This window comes from Coregonus lavaretus (genome assembly GCF_964263955.1).
Source record: "Coregonus lavaretus genome assembly, chromosome: 38".
Taxonomy (NCBI): domain Eukaryota; kingdom Metazoa; phylum Chordata; class Actinopteri; order Salmoniformes; family Salmonidae; genus Coregonus; species Coregonus lavaretus.
In genome coordinates, this window is record NC_140025.1 from 17,773,981 (window position 1) to 17,791,027 (window position 17,047).

The window sequence follows — 17,047 nt, forward strand, 5'->3', positions numbered from 1 at the left end:
AGTTGAAGTCGGACGTTTACATACACTTAGGCTGGAGTCATTAAAACTCATTTTTCAACAACTCCACAAATTTCTTGTTAACAAACTATAGTTTTGGCAAGTCGGTTAGGACATCTACTTTGTGCATGACACAAGTAATTTTTCCAACAATTGTTTACAGACAGATTATTTCACTTATAATTCACTGCATCACAATTCCAGTCGGTCAGAAGGTTACATACACTGAGTTGACTTTGCCTTTAAACAGCTTGGGAAATGCCCGAAAATTATGTCATGGCTTTAGAAGCTTCTGATAGGCTAATTGACATCATTTGAGTCAATTGGAGGTGTACCTGTGGATGTATTTCAAGGCATACCTTCAAACTCAGTGCCTCTTTGCTTGACATCATGGGAAAATCAAAAGAAATCAGCCAAGACCTCAGAAACAAAATTGTAGACCTCCACAAGTCTGGTTCATCCTTGGGAGCAATTTCCAAATGTCTGAAGGTACCACGTTCATCTGTACAAACAATAGTATGCAAGTATAAACACCTTGGCACCACACAGCCGTCATACCCCTCAGGAAGGAGACGTGTTCTGTCTCCTAGAGATGAACGTACTTTGGTGCCAAAAGTGCAAATCAATCCCAGAACAACAGCAAAGGACCTTGTGAAGATGCTGGAGGAAACAGGTACAAAAGTATCTATATCCACAGTAAAACAAGTCTTATATTGACATAACCTGAAAGGCCGCTCAGCATGGAAGAAGCCACTGCTCCAAAACCGCCATAAAAAAGCCAGACTATGGTTTGCAACTGCACATGGAGACAAAGATCGTACTTTTTGGAGAAATGTACTCTGGTCTGATGAAACAAAAATAGAACTGACCATCGTTATGTTTGGAGGAAAAAGGGGGATGCTTGCAAGCTGAAGAACACCATCCCAACCGTGAAGTACGGGGGTGGCAGCATCATGATGCGGGGGTGCTTTGCTTCAAGAGGGACTGGTACACTTCACAAAATAGATGGCATTATGAGGAAAAAGAATTATGTGGATATATTGAACAACATCTCAAGACATCAGTCAGGAAGTAAAATGTGTCTTCCAAATGGACAATGACCCCAAGCATACTTCAAAAGTTGTGGCAAAATGGCTTAAGGACAACAAAGTCAAGGTATTGGAGTGGCCATCACAAAGCCCTGACCTCAATCCTATAGAAAATCTGTGGGCAGAACTGACAAAGCGTGTGCGAGCAAGGAGGCCTACAAACCTGACTCAGTTACACCAGCTCTGTCAGGAGGAATGGGCCAAAATTCACCCAACTTATTGTGGGAAGCTTGTGGAAAGCTACCCGAAACGTTTGACCCAAGTTAAACAAATTAAAGGCAATGCTACCAAATAGTAATTGAGTGTATGTAAACTTCTGACCCACTGGGGAAATAAAAGCTGAAATAAAAAGCTGAAATAAATCATTCTCTCTACTATTATTCGGACATTTCACATTCTTAAAATAAAGTGGTGATTGTAACTGACCTAAGACAGGGAATTTTTACTAGGATTAAATGTCAGGAATTGTGAAAAACTGAGTATAAATGTATTTGGCTAAGGTGTATGTAAACTTCCGACTTCAACTGTACTCTCACATACACACCTCCATCTCCTCCAAATTCCCAAGATGCCCTCACTCTCAAATTTGCATGCTCCACATTATCTCTCTTTATACAATGGGTGGGTCTAATCCTGAATGCTGATTGGTTAAAATCGCATTCCAAACGGTGTCTATTCCGCAATTTGCCACCGGCTAAATCTTTGACGTTATAATGCCTATTTACTCTGTTCCATCTGACTGCGCAATCCACTGTCTCATCAGCCCAGCCAGGCAACTTATAAACTTGATCTCCACTATAAAAAGCATCTAGACATTATCTCACATTTCTTTTAGACAAACATTTTGTTTTCAACGTGGAGATTTGTATAAACCTTGCTGTCTGTCTCTCCGACATTTGCAACATTGTTTCAATATTCAAAATCGATCTCCTGCTGTCCCATAGTAATGAACGTATCGGGAGTCGGGACGAGACAGACAGGCAGGCAGCGTTTCTCAGCCGGTCGAAATAATGAATCAGTAGGCATCATTTTTATGGATATATACAAAAACAATTCTATTGAAAAAAGGTAAAACGAAAGGCAGCTAATTTGCAGTCTTTCCAGCTTCAGTTTGAAGTGATTGTGTTACTGTAGCTGTGTTGTTGGCTAGCTCCTCTGAACAACAGTGTCCTGACGAGTGAGCACATTTTCTATGCTAGGCGAAATCACGCCTCGTTAGCTCATAATATCAAAATATGTCAATCGTTATTTTAATATATTGGTAACCCATTGTATAAAAGTGATATTGAACTCAAAGCTAGTGTTTGGAGGATATATTGGCACAGTTTAACAACACCCCATGTCAATATACAGTGGGGAGAACAAGTATTTGATACACTGCCGATTTTGCAGGTTTTCCTACTTACAAAGCATGTAGAGGTATGTAATTTTTATCATAGGTACACTTCAACTGTGAGAGACGGAATCTAAAACAAAAATCCAGAAAATCACATTGTATGATTTTTAAGTAATTAATTTGCATTTTATTGCATGACATAAGTATTTGATCACCTACCAACCAGTAAAAATTCCGGCTCTCACAGACCTGTTAGTTTTTCTTTAAGAAGCCCTCCTGTTCTCCACTCATTACCTGTATTAACTGCACCTGTTTGAACTTGTTACCTGTATAAAAGACACCTGTCCACACACTCAATCAAACAGACTCCAACCTCTCCACAATGGCCAAGACCAGAGAGCTGTGTAAGGACATCAGGGATAAAATTGTAGACCTGCAGAAGGCTGGGATGGGCTACAGGACAATAGGCAAGCAGCTTGGTGAAAAGGCAACAACTGTTGGCGCAATTATTAGAAAATGGATGAAGTTCAAGTTGACGGTCAATCACCCTCAGTCTGGGGCTCCATGCAAGATCTCACCTCGTGGGGCATCAATGATCATGAGGAAGGTGAGGGATCAGCCCAGAACTACACGGCAGGACCTGGTCAATGACCTGAAGAGAGCTGGGACCACAGTCTCAAAGAAAACCATTAGTAACACACTACGCCATCATGGATTAAAATCCTGCAGTGCACGCAAGGTCCCCCTGCTCAAGCCAGCGCATGTCCAGGCCCGTCTGAAGTTTGCCAATGACCATCTGGATGATCCAGACGAGGAATGGGAGAAGGTCATGTGGTCTGATGAGACAAAAATAGAGCTTTTTGGTCTAAACTCCACTCGCCGTGTTTGGAGGAAGAAGAAGGATGAGTACAACCCCAAGAACACCATCCCAACCGTGAAGCATGGAGGTGGAAACATCATTCTTTGGGGATGCTTTTCTGCAAAGGGGACAGGACGACTGCACCGTATTGAGGGGAGGATGGATGGGGCCATGTATCGCGAGATCTTGGCCAACAACCTCCTTCCCTCAGTAAGATTATTGAAGATGGGTCGTGGCTGGGTCTTCCAGCATGACAACGACCCGAAACACACAGCCAGGGCAACTAAGGAGTGGCTCCGTAAGAAGCATCTCAAGGTCCTGGAGTGGCCTAGCCAGTCTCCAGACCTGAACCCAATAGAAAATCTTTGGAGGGAGCTGAAAGTCCGTATTGCCCAGTGACAGCCCCGAAACCTGAAGGATCTGGAGAAGGTCTGTATGGAGGAGTGGGCCAAAATCCCTGCTGCAGTGTGTGCAAACCTGGTCAAGACCTACAGGAAACGTATGATCTCTGTAATTGCAAACAAAGGTTTCTGTACCAAATATTAAGTTCTGCTTTTCTGATGTATCAAATACTTATGTCATGCAATAAAATGCAAATTAATTACTTAAAAATCATACAATGTGATTTTCTGGATTTTTTTTTTAGATTCCGTCTCTCACAGTTGAAGTGTACCTATGATACAAATTACAGACCTCTATATGCTTTGTAAGTAGGAAAACCTGCAAAATCGGCAGTGTATCAAATAATTCTCCCCACTGTATCCTCCAAACACCGGCTTCGAGGGCATTATCACTAACTGTCACACACACAAGCATGCACGCACTCTCTCTTTTACACACTCTCCTTCACACACACACACACCTGAGTGGGTTGCTAGTGTTGAGTGTGGGCTCCATCATTGTGCCCATCGGAGGGAGACTGATGGAGGTTGGCAGACAGGCATTTAGGGAGGCGTCCGTCTGCTCCTCACGGCGAGGCAGCACAAGCCTCCATCCATCTCCATTACAGCTGTCCACATGGCAGTGGGCAGGGGACAACTCCACCGAGACAGACAGACAGACAGGGGGGAGGGAGAGAGTGGAGGAGAGACTGTCATAAACCCTGTTTCACTGCCTATGACTCCTGTTCCTCCATCTAAATGCTGCTGCTGTATAACATAAAGGGAGGAGAGAAAGAGAGAGAAAGACAGAGAAATACAGTGCATTCGGAAAGTATTCAGCCCCTTGACTTTTTCCACATTTTGTTACGTTACAGCCTTATTCTAAAACTGATTTAATTGGTTTTTTCCCCTAATAAATCTACACACAATACCCCATAATGACAAAGCAAAAACAGGTTTTTATAATTTTTTGCAAATGTTTATAAAAACAAAACGGAAATATGACATAAGTATTCAGACACTTTACTCAGTACTTTGTTGAAGCACCTTTGGCAGTGATTACAGCCTTGCGTCTTCTTGGATATGATGCTACAAGCTTCGCACACCTGTATTTGGGAAGTTTCTCCCATTCGTCTTTGCATATCCTCTCAAGCACTGTCACGTTTGATGGGGAGCATCGCTGCACAGCTATTTTCAGGTCTCTCCAGAGATGTTTGATCGGGTTCGAGTCCGGGCTCTGGCTGGGCCACTCAAGGACATTCATTCACTTGTCCCGGAGCCACTCCTGCGTTGTCTTGGCTGTGTGCTTAGAGTCGTTTTCCTGTTGGGAGGTGAAGTTCTGCCCCAGTCTGAGGTCCTGAGCGCTCTGGAGCAGGTTTTCATCAAGGATCTCTCTGTACTTTGCTCCGTTCATCTTTCCCTTGATCCTGACTACTCTCCCAGTCCCTGCCGCTGAAAAACATCCCCACAGCATGATGCTGCCACAACCATGCTTCACCGTAGGGATGGTGCCAGGTTTCCTCCAGACTTGACACATGGCATTCAAGCCAAAGAGTTCAATCTTGGTTTTATCAGACCAGAGAATCGTGTTTCTCATGGTCTGAGTGTCCTTTAGGTGCCTTTTGGCAAACTCCAAGCTGGCTGTCATGTGCCTTTTACTTAGGAGGGCTTCTGTCTGGCCACTCTACCATAAAGGCCTGATTGGTGGAGTGCTAAAGAGATGGTTGTACTTCTGGAAGGTTCTCCCATTTCCACAGAGGAACTCTGGAGCTCTATCAGAGTGACCATCGGGTTCTTGGTCACCTCCCTGACCAAGGCCCTTCTCCTCAGATTGCTCAGTTTGGCCGGGCAGCCAGCTCTAGGAAGAGTCTTGGTGGTTCCAAACGTCTAGAATGATGGAGGCCACTGTGTTCTTGGGGACCTTCAATGCTGCAGAAATGTTTTGGTACCCTTCCCCAGATCTGTGCCTCAACACAATCTTGTCTCGGCTCTCTACCGACAATTCCTTTGACCTCAAGGCTTGGTTTTTGCTCTGACATGCGCTGTCAACTGGTGGACCTTATATAGACAGGTGTGTGCCTTTCCAAATCATGTCCAATCAATTGGATTTAACACAGGTGGACTCCAATCAAGTTGTAGAAACATCTCAAGGATGATCAATGGAAACAGGATGCACCTGAGCTATTTTAGAATAAGGTTGTAATGTAACAAAATCTGGAAAAAGTAAAGGGTTCTGAATACTTTCCGAATGCACTGTAGGTACAAATATGATCGATAGACATAGGATTATATTCCTTGTCTACAGAAGGGTGTCCCAATCTCGATCCTAGGGCCCCCACTTGGTGAACATTTTTGTTTTTGCCCTAGCACTACACAGCTGATTAAAATAACCAACTCATTATCAAGTTTGGATTATTTGAATTAGCTGTGTAGTGTTACGGCAAACCCCAAAACGTGCACCCAGGGTAAAACAGACCAAAAGAACATGGCAAAATGCTAAACCATTTAAGGTTATAGACTTGTTTCCAGTGCAATCTGTCCCCTACACATTTTAAATTGATGGGGCTATAACCACATTGGAGTTAAATTGGTACAGCATTCTAACTCACGGGTGCAACAAATATAGCGTCTTACAAGGCACACCTCAAAATATGTTAATTAGCCAGAAACAACAATACCATGCACCCACTAGCGATCAAAAGATTGTTACATTTTAGTCATTTAGCAGACGCTCTTATCCAGAGCGACTTACAGTTAGTGAGTGCATACATTATTTTTTTATTTTTCATACTGGCCCCCCGTGGGAATCGAACCCACAACCCTGGCGTTGCAAACGCCATGCTCTACCAACTGAGCTACATCCCTGCCGGCCATTCCCTCCCCTACCCCTCCCCTACCCTGGACCAATTGTGCGCCGCCCTATGGGTCTCCCAGTCACGGCCGGCTACGACAGAGCCTGGATTCGAACCAGGATCTCTAGTGACACAGCTTAGACCACTGCGCCACTCGGGAGAACGAGTTTGTTGGCGCTCTAAAGATACGGTACGGTACTGCATTCTCTGGGGTGGAATTACAGTACCATTTGAAATACAGCAATTATTTTCTCGCTCACAAATGTTTCCCACAATGCACCATCATTTACAGTATCCTGCAGTAAAATGTTTCAGAGTATTTCACTGTTGATAATACCAAAAAAATCGTAAAATTTACAGTTTTCCGTTACAGTGTATGTTTGCTGAGTCAAATACAGTCGTTGACTGCCTTAAGGCGGTTTAGTATACCACAAATATGCTAATTACCATTGGTTTGATGGGATTAATGAACATCTCAGCGTGATAATCTTCTGGGAGAAAGTGTTGACAAAACAGACGCACTAAATCACTCTAAATGATCTGTTTGTGTGGCCCGTTGATAGCTTGTTACCGCGGTGATGTGGTTGTTTTCATCAGCATCAGCATTTCCTCTGAGACAATAATGACCACTTTGGACGAGGAGGGGGAACTGAAAAAACAAACAAAGAGTATTTGCTATGATAAACGTCCTGATGATGCATCCTTCAGGAAAGCACCCCTGCTCTCCACTCTCCGTCACAGTCATGTGTTGGCAATTGGTGGCGATGGCAATGCCAGCCCAGAGTGATGTGTGTATACCTTTCTGCATGTGTGTATGTGTGTGCAATACCAGCCCAAAGAGGTGTGTGTTTGTGCATGTACGTTCCTGTGTGTACGTTCCTGCATGCCTGTGTGTGTGTGTGGGTTTGTGTGTGAGTGAAGTAAGGGATGGGGGAAATGCTCTTCAAACTGGGCTGTCTTCCAGTCACTCTGCTTCATTACATCCATATTTCTCCCTCTGCGGCACCACTGAAACTCTCTAAATCTCCCCTTAGTTACGTCTATAAAAGCCTACCGACACAGCCACTGTCTCCTGGCACAAAACGTCTATCGCCTCCCAATGTGTCATTGCTTGTCGGGGAAAAAAAAACACATTTGAAAGACTTCATCCGACACCTTCCATCACATCACCGTGGGTGCGTTGATCTGCTGCGTCGGAAACACTTTGGCTTGGGAGATGCTGAAAACCGAGTCGAGTGTTTGAGTTGGAATTACATCGTAGCAAATCTTTTAATGTTGAAAGTCTATGTTCTAAACTCTTCTAAAAAGTAAAACTAGAAGAGGTATAGCAAGGCCTCAGAAGTTGGATCTCCTTCCTCATATGACCTTCCTGTCAGACTAACCTTTGACCTATGATGCAGTTCCTGTTGAGGCAGGAAGTGACTCAGGCTGCCATTTTCCTCAACAACAAAAAAAGATAGATACGTGCAAGAAATATCATTAAACTCATTAATCATTTTCAGCACGATTTACTTTGAAACTTTGCTTCAATGATTATGAGGCAATTATTAAACCACAGTTTAGCAAACTACATTCTTGCGTCATGACTCAACAAAATTCCACCAGCTATAACAGCTGATACTCCTGAGTTAAAACCAGGAGGGGTCGATGGAGCTGGAGCTACAGTACTTCCAATCAGCATAGCCTGGCATGCTATTGACCAGTCACAAAAGCTACAAGTTAGTGAAAACAGAAAACACTGTGGAGCCAGTGCACTACCAAACTAAAAACCTACCCCCCAAAATAAGAAAAATAAAAACAAACACAGGCCTTGAGTACCTAGAGTGCAATTTGGAGCGAAACCTCTTGGGCACACAAGCAGCGTCATTACTTATTAATCGCTCTCTGCGACAAGTTTCCCAAGCCAGAGTGTTTCCTTGTGTTCCGACAGTCATAATACTCTCTCCTTATTTACTCCGACAATCTCCCTGAGAGGCAGTCGTCCCAAGTTTCAATTAGACAAAGTAGCAAATCATTAATAACGAGTTGCGATGAAAACATCAGAGAGTGGGTCATCATGGTAATGGGATGGAGACACTCTTCTACTGTAAGTACCATCAATCAAACAGATTGTTTGACAGACACCTTGTAGTACTATAGTGCGGGTATTTGATTGGATAGAACGTGACAGTCTTTGAGGAGGAATAGCCTGTTGCCAGTGGTTTAGTTCATTGACGTGATGGGAGAAGAGCTGGAGAAGGTATAGAGAGACATAGAGGCCCCTTGAGCAAGGTGGAGGAACTGTCTATGTTGAATTATGCAACACCCTTTCTGTAAACCATTGGTATGGGATAAGGCATCTACTGGAGATTGTGATGAAACATATGATGCTCAGAACATCAGCATGGTGTGATGGTATGTGAGATACGGTCTTCCAGGCTCTTCTATTGCCTGATTAGGTGAAATAGCTGAGGATACAGCCAGCCCTTAACAATTAGGTGGAAACATATGTAGGTTTGAACTCGGATCTTCTGCACCCTATAAGACCGTGTTAGCCCACTGACCTAAAGCCTAGGCCCCAAGCACGTGAGCATGGTTCACTGAACCACCTCTGATATACACACATAAACAAATGAACATAAACTATATGTAACTAAAGATAAATTAAAAGTTAAACGTGGAATATGATTTTGGTGTATACGGAGCAAAACTAAAGCAAAAGTCTTGATTTAATGGTAGAGCTTGTCGAATTGCAGTTGTTGGCTATGTTGTAGACCACTATTTCCCCACAATTTCACTGATTACTGTAGAAGTATATCACACCCGCTCACAATGTACCACTTTAGAGACATCTTGTCACTGATTAAATTGATAAAACCATTACCATGACAATAGTGTTTGTCTCTTCTACTTTTGATAAAGAGCTACTTGTGTAGAGACACTGGCCTTGGTGAAATGAGCTAGGATAGGATATCAGGTCCAATGTCACATATTGTATCTGTCTGGGATTGCTATGGCAGAATAACCCTATCAAACCATGGATCAGCTTACTTGTATAAAGACTGCTTTCGTGCAACAGTTGTGGAGTCATACACAACACACTGTAACAATGTAATAAAGTGACATATAGTATCTTAAATATACTGTGTGAAGACCTATGGTCTACCATAAAAAAAGCTGTTTTTAAGCACCCTATGTAGATGTTTATTAGCAGATATGAGACTCCTGTTGTGCATTATAATGCATTATGCATAGCTCATAAGGCATTAGAAATGTGCTTATGATGCATTCTGAAGAGAGTATTCATATGAAGTGTTACTCAACTTTCAAGTCTCTTTCCCCCCACCTTCTCTCTCTCTCTCTCTCTCTCTCTCTCTCTCTCTCTCTCTCTCTCTCTCTCTCTCTCTCTCTCTCTCTCTCTCTCTCTCTCTCTCTCTCTCTCTCTCTCTCTCTCTCTCTCTCTCTCTCTCTCTCTCTCTCTCTTGCTAAGCACTACAACAGCTCCATCAGTGTGAACATCATTTAGATTTCCCCTTAGACACATGGGGGGTGGGGGGGGAGGGGGGGGGCATGTCGAGGAGAGATGGGAGTGTGGGGGGAGAGAGGTTAAAACCAGAGGGTGCCAGCTGGTGTGTAATCACTGTTTTAACCTCCTTCTTTGTCATTAATCTTTGTCAGAGATTCCAGCACAGGCTCTACCACCCATGACAGCCCATCAGCTCGCTACAGTTCAAGGGAGTTCGGGATGGGATGGGGTGGTGGTGGTGGGGGGAGTTGTAAGGGAGGGTTAAGGGAGACATTTAGCAAATTTGAGGACTTTAGTAGTGTAGAGGCATCTAGCCTTAAGACCAGGCACCACACCCTAATAGGGATTTTGTTTTTCCTTTATCATATCACAATCAACTTTTACCAGTTGAATGTAGATACAAATATAATACTTTTTGTATTAACGTTTTTCTGAGATATTGAATTACAATATGCAAATGAGGCTAAAACACATTTTTTGGGACACTGGATTAAGTCAGCCTAAATATTTTGGTTTCATTTTGCTAAGACACTCCAGGACCGGATTTACTCAGAGCAGATTGTGGATAAATACTTTTTTCATATTTCTATCTGTAAAATACGTAAAATACGTAAAAACATATCAACACATCCCTCTGGGCAAGTCTCGAGAATATATCTAAGGATAACCACACACAATTTGGTGAATGTATATGCTTCTGAAGCTGAGGAAAATGAGTTGGCATGTGGGAAGAGACTGACTTTTGAGAAATGACAGTTAAAGACAGGTACACTTCTAACTAAGTTACTACATACACTGAGTGTACAAAACATTAACGACACATTTTGCCCTCAGAACAGCCTCAATTGGTCGGGGCATGGACTCCATGCCCCGACCAAGGTGTCGAAAGCATTCCACAGTGATGCTGGTCCATGCTGACTCCAATGCTTCCCACGGTTGTGTCAAGTTGGATGGATGTCCTTTGGGTGGTGGACCATTCTTGATATACACGGGAAACTGTTGAGCATGAAAAACCCAGCAGCGTTGCAATTCTTGACACAAACCGGTGCACTTGGCACCTACTACCATACCCCATTCAAAGGCACTTAAATATTTTGTCTTGCCCATTCACCCTCTGAATGGCACACATTCACAATCCATGTCTCAATTGTCTCAATGCTTAAAAGTCCTTCTTTAACCTGTCTGTTCCATTTCATCTACACTGATTGAAGTGGATTTAACAAGTGACAGCAATAAGGGATCATAGCTTTTATCTGGATTCACCTGGTCAGTCTGTCATAGAAAGAGCAGGTGCTCTTAATGTTTTGTTTACTCTGTGTATAGTTCAGTTTGTTACATTCTGTATGAAATGGGATTTTAAATGATGTGTATATTTTACAATTATGGATGTATGTCCATTTTAAAGTAGTTAAAATGAATGAACTAAAGAAAATATACATTAATGGACCAAACTACCAACTAATCAAAAAATTGACAGGTAGATGCAAAAATGTCATTTCAGCCTGTGGGGCCATCAGTCATTTGAACTTCTAGCTCAAACCCAAGTAGGCATGTCTATTGGTGGACCAATGGTACAATTTGCGCCTGCCTGCCTGCCTGCCTGAGTGAGTTTCACCTAATGCTATTGTCATTTGTTGTGCCAGTTCTCAGTGTATCTACAGTGCCCTCCACTAATATTGGCACCCTTGGAAAATAAGAGCAAAACGGGCTGTGAAATTTTTTAAATATATTGTTTATCCTCTTGGTCTTTCATCCAAAATATTCACAAAAATCTGACCTTGAATTAAAGTCAAATAATTGAAAGAAAAAATACATTCTTATCATAAAACAAATATTTTTCTCAAATATATTTGTGCCACAACTATTGGCACCCCTTCATTCAAAACTTTGTGCAACCTCCCTTTGCCAAGATAACAGCTCCGAGTCTTCTCCTATAATGCGTAATGAGGTTGGAGAACACATGGCAAGAGATCTGAGACCATTCGTCCATACAGAATCTCTCCAGATCCTTCAGATTCCGAGGTCCACGCTTGTGGACTCTCCTCTTCACCTCATCACACAGGTTTTCTATGGGGTTTAGGTCAGGTGACTGGGAGGGCCATGGCAAAACCTTGATTCTGTGGTCAGTGAACCATTTTTGTGTTGATTTTGAGGTGTGCTTTGGATCATTGTCCTGCTGGAACATCCAACCACAGCCCAGTTTAAGCTTCCTAGCAGAGGCAGTCAGGCTTTAATTGAATATCTGTTGTACATGATGGAGTTCATGATACCATGTATCCTAACAAGTTGTCCAGGGCCTTTGGAAGAAAAACAGCCCCACAACATCAAAGATCCACCACCATACTTCACAGTGGGGATGAGGTACTTCTCTGCATGGCTATCTTTCTGTCTACGCCAAACCCACCTCTGGTGTTTGTTTCCAAAAAGCTCTATTTTGGTCGCATCTGACCATAGAACTCGGTCCCATTGAAAGTTCCAGTAATATTTGGCAAACTGTAGGCCCTTGAGTTTGTTGTTTGATGACAGAAAAGGCTTTTTTATGGAAACCCTCCCAAACAACTTGTGATTATGTAGGTGCCGTCTGATCGTAGTTTTGGAGACATTCTGACCCCAAGAACCAACTAATGTTTGCGTTTCTCCAGCTGTAATCCTTGGAGATATTTGGGCCACTCAAACCATCCTCTTCACTGTGCGTGGGGTCAATATAGACACACGTCCTCTTCCAGGCCGATTGTTAGCATCTCCAGTTGCTTTATACTTCTTAATTATTGCCCTTATAGTGGACATGGGCATTTTCAACTTTTGAGCTATTTTCGGAATAGCCATTTCCTGATTTGTGCAGCTCAACAACATTTTGTCGCACATCATTACTGTATTCCCCGGTCTTTCCCATAGTGATGGATGACTATGGCAACTTGGCCTGTGTGTCAACTCATATTAATACCCCAGTAAAACTGGAAGTCATGGCTAACCACTTAAGTGTTCCTAATCACTCAGGTGAACTTCAAAATGTAAAATATTAATGGGAATATACTTCAGTTAGATTTTACTCATAAGAATTTCAAGGGGTGCCAATAATTGTGGCACACATGTTTCGGAGAAAAATATTTAATTCATTTATTTCACTTTCGTTTTTTAAAATGATTTTACTTCAATTAAAGGTTCGATTTTTGTGAATATTTTGAATAAAAGACCAAGAGGATAAACAGCAAATAAAAAATTTTCACAGCCCTTTTTGCTCATATTTACCAAGGGTGCCAATATTAGTGGACAGCACTGTACCTCCAAATGTTCTACCATTAAAGTCCAACTTCTCTCAAAAGTGATTTGCATTTCTATTTGGAGCAACATCATTAAGAAGCAGGAACCATTAACCAGGCATAATAAGGACTAGTATAAATTCAGATTTTTTAAAACCTTATTTTCAATATCGAGAGACAGTAAAATACTGGGATTTTAAATAACTTTTTTCTTTCAAAGACGAAAACCTCTGTGTAGCCCTTTACACTCATACCCGTATATGGGTTGAAAATGGCAGATATGGACACTAATGAGCACCTAAATTGGAAAGCAGTGGCTGTACAGTAACATGCTATACAATGCATTCGGAAAGTATTCAGACCCCTTGACTTTTTCCACATTTTGTTACGTTACAGCCATTTTCTGAAATGGATGAAATTGTTTTTTCCCTCATCAATCTACACACAATACCTCATAATGACTAAGCAAAAACTGTTTTTTGGAAATGTTTGTAAATTTATTAAAATTGAAAAATTGAAATATCACATTAACATAAGTATTCAGACACTTTACTCAGTACTTTGTTGAAGCACCTTTGGCAGCGATTACAGCCTCGAGCCTTCCTGAGTATGACACTACAAGCTTAGCACACCTGTATTTGGGGAGTTTCTCCCATTCTTCTCTGCAGATCCTCTCAAGCTCTGTCAGGTTGTATAGGGAGCATTGCTGCACAGCTATTTTCATGTCTCTCCAGAGATGTTTGATCGGGTTCAAGTCCGGGCTCTGGCTGGGCCACTCAAAGACATTCAGAGACTTGTCCCGAAGCCACTCCTTTGTTGTCTTGGCTGTGTGGTTAGGGTCGTTGTCCTGTTGGAAGGCGAACCTTCGCCCCAGTCTGAGGTCCTGAGCGCTCTGGAGCAGGTTTTCATTGAGGATCTCTCTGTACTTTGCTCCGTTCATCTTTCCCTCGATCCTGACTAGTCTCCTAGTCCCTGCCACTGAAAAACATCCCCACAGCACGATGCTGCCACCACCATGCTTCACCATAGGGATGGTGCCAGGTTTCCGCTTGCCAGTTCAATCTTGGTTTCATTAGACCAGAGAATCTTGTTTCTCGTGGTCTGAGAGTCCTTTAGGTGCCTTTTGGCAAACTCCAAGCGGGCTGTTAAGTGCCTTTTACTGAGGAGTGGCTTCCATCTGGCCACTCTACCATAAAGGACTGATTGGTGGAGTGCTGCAGACATGGTTGTCCTTCTGGAAGGTTCTCCCATTTCACAGAGGAACTGTGGAGCTCTGTTAGAGTGACCATCGGGTTCTTGGTCACCTCCCTGACCAAGGCCCTTCTCCCCCAATTGCTCAATTTGGCCGGGCAGCCAGCTCTCGGAATAGTCTTGGTGGTTCCAAACTTCTTCCATTTAAGAATGATGGAGGCCACTGTGTTCTTGGGGACCTTCAATGCTGGATATATTTTTTGGTACCCTTCCCCAGATCTGTGCCTCAACACAATCCTGTCTCAGGGCTCTGCGGACAATTCCTTCGACCTCATGGCTTGGTTTTTGCTCAGAAATGCACTGTCAACTGTGGGACCTTATATAGACAGGTGTGTGCCTTTCCAAATCATGTCCAATCAATTGAATTTACCACAGGTGGACTCCAATCAAGTTATAGAAACATCTCAAGGATGATCAATGGAAACAGGAAAAACTGAGCTGTTTTCGCTTTGTCATTATCGGGTAATATGTTTAGATTGATGAGGACCTTTTTTATTTAATCCATTTTAGAATAAGGTTGTAACGTAACAAAATGTTGAAAAAGTCAAGGGGTCTAAATACTTTCTGAATGCACTTTACATGACGTCAGGGCACTTTCTCTGTCCTTCACAGCTATGTATGGGTTTTGACTGAACAGCGCAACAAGAAATTGCCCCATCCTTCCCACTAAATGGGCAACTTTTGCAAATATTTTGTTTTCTGAGTGAGGGAATTTCTGTAAATTACGAGGACTCTATTTATTTTGAAAGATGAGACGTTGAAGATTATAATCAATACTGCTTTAATGTCATACAAGCAAGTCAAACACCCATGAGTCCAAATGTCCACTTCACATTTCCATATCAGAAAACTCATGTAATATACAGTGTCAACTTTTATGATGTACAGTTACAAGATGACAGAATGAGCCTATGTTTGTTGTATTGTGATGAAAATTTGGCACGGACCACACATCTGAATGTTTTTCCCTGCCGTGGACCACTTATCATGACCAATGTTCCCTCTAATCTTTTTCGGCAATGAACCAATTTCAGGTCTGCTGAGCTCAAACTTGAATGTTGTGAAAATGATGTGTAACTTCCAGCACACATTTACTGTGAACACTGAGGCTGTACCTGTCACACCCTGGCTAATGGACTCTTTTTGTTGAGCCAGGGTGTGTGCATTCTATGTGTTCGTTTTCTATGTTGGGTATGCTAGGTTGTCTATGTCTATGTTTGCCTGTGTGACTCCCAATCAGAGGCAACGAGTGTCAGCTGTCGGCTGGTTGTCTCTGATTGGGAGCCATATTTAATCTGTATGTTTTCCCTTGGGTGTTGTGGGTTTTTGTTCCTTTACGGTCATTGTTACTGTGGACTTCACGAGTCGTCTTTTGTTTTGGATTTTTGTGCGTTTGTACAATAAAGTCATCATGTTCACCTTCAACGCTGCGCATTGGTCCTCTCTGTTAGACGATCGTGACAGAAAAACCCACCTCTACTGGACCAAGCAGCGAGTCGAGGAGCCATCGCCAGGGAAAGCGCTGGCAGATCTCCGTGGCAGCTTCGACTGGGTCAAGCCCATTGAGGAGCTGAGTGACGAGGGTTGGAGACAGAGGAGCGAGAGGTGGGCGAGAATGATGGAGGCCTGGCCCACAGGGAGGAGAGACCCCCAGGAAATTTTTAGGGGGGGGCTCAAGACGTCGGGGCAGCAGGAGGCCGCTATGGAGCGGTCCAGCGGGGTTGCAGAGGAGGCCGCCAGGTTACGGGGGCCACTGGTAGAAGAGGGGATGGAAGGTGTAAAGGCATGGCGAGAGGTACTGGGGTGTGTTACCAGTCCGGTCCGGCCCGTTCCAGATCCCGGTGTAAGGCCAGTGGTGTGTGTCCCTAGTACGGTCCGGTCTGTTCCTGCTCCCCGCACCAAGTCTGTGGTGCGTCTCGTCAGCCCGGCTCTGCCCGTTCCTGCTCTCCGCACCAGGTCTGTGGTGCGCGTCGCCAGCCCAGTCCGGCCCATTCCTGCTCCCCGCATCAAGCCTGTGGTGCGTCTCGTCAGCCCGGCTCTGCCCGTTCCTGCTCTCCGCACCAGGTCTGTGGTGCGCGTCGCCAGCCCAGTCCGGCCCATTCCTGCTCCCCGCATCAAGCCTGTGGTGCGTCTCGTCAGCCCGGCTCTGCCCGTTCCTGCTCTCCGCACCAGGTCTGTGGTGCGCGTCGCCAGCCCAGTCCGGCCCATTCCTGCTCCCCGCATCAAGCCTGTGGTGCGTCTCGTCAGCCCGGCTCTGCCCGTTCCTGCTCTCCGCACCAGGTCTGTCGTGCACGTTGCCCGCCCAGTCCGGCCCATTCCTGCTCCCAGCACCGAGTCTGTGGTGCGTTTCGTCAGCCCTGTCCGGCCCGCTCCTGCTCCCCACACCAAGCCAGTGGTGTGCGTCGTCAGTTCAGCATGGCCCGTGCCTGTTCCCCACACCAAGCCAGTGGTGTGCGTCGTCGGTCCGGCACGGCACGTGCCTGTTCCACTGGTGCCTGGTCCGGCGCCGGTCAGATGCG